At 51.7% G+C, this 748-nt stretch overlaps 1 pseudogene; it reads left to right on the forward strand.

Moving 5' to 3' along the window:
- Positions 1–569: 569 nt before the first annotated feature.
- Positions 570–748, forward strand: LOC135010282 (U1 spliceosomal RNA; annotated as a pseudogene).

Below are 748 nucleotides of genomic sequence, written 5' to 3' on the forward strand. Positions count from 1 at the left end.
GGGGTGTTTAATGCAAACTAGGGGTCTCGCACAATGCGAACTACAGGTAGTGCTGCAGGGCCCACACCCTTTTACTTGCATTACAGAGCAGCTCTGGAGCTGTTACAGTGCCCAGCTGCTGCAAGAAATCAGCTTGAATCCTTCAGGGGCTGGGGCATAGCCAACATGAGCCCCACACCGACGGAGGGTGGAGGTGTTTAATGCGAACTAGGGGTCATCCAAGTGCCGCAAAAGGCCGCCATGCCCTGCACGCCCCTTTTCTCTTTTCATATGCAGACGAGGGTTGAAGCCAACTTTGACCCACTGCTTGGATGACATCGCCATATGCAAATCCATCTGCTGCAGGCCTTCCCCCAAGAATGCTTGCACTAGTTGTTGCATTTGGTTTGTTGTTTGGGGGTGCTTCAGTATTAGGCAGCCTTCTGCCCTCCCATGTTCATCTGAAAATATGTGTTCTCCCTGCAGTTGTTGTCCCCAGATGAGAGTTCCCTTGTGCTGCCTCAGTTGAATCTCCTTTACTTGACAGAGATGTGCCTGAGCAGCGGCCCTCCCCAGCCCTATCCCAAATCATACTTATTTTGCATAGGAGATACCATGGTCATGAAGACTGTTCTCCCAGGGTGCGGTTCATTCATTGCATTCTGGGTATGCTGACCCCTGTGATTTCCCCAAATGTGGGAAACTCGACTGCATTATTTAATGCGAACTAGGGGTCATCCAAGCACCGCAAAAGGCCGCCATGCCCTGC

This window comes from Pseudophryne corroboree, unplaced genomic scaffold (assembly GCF_028390025.1).
Source record: "Pseudophryne corroboree isolate aPseCor3 unplaced genomic scaffold, aPseCor3.hap2 scaffold_2318, whole genome shotgun sequence".
Lineage (NCBI taxonomy): Eukaryota > Metazoa > Chordata > Amphibia > Anura > Myobatrachidae > Pseudophryne > Pseudophryne corroboree.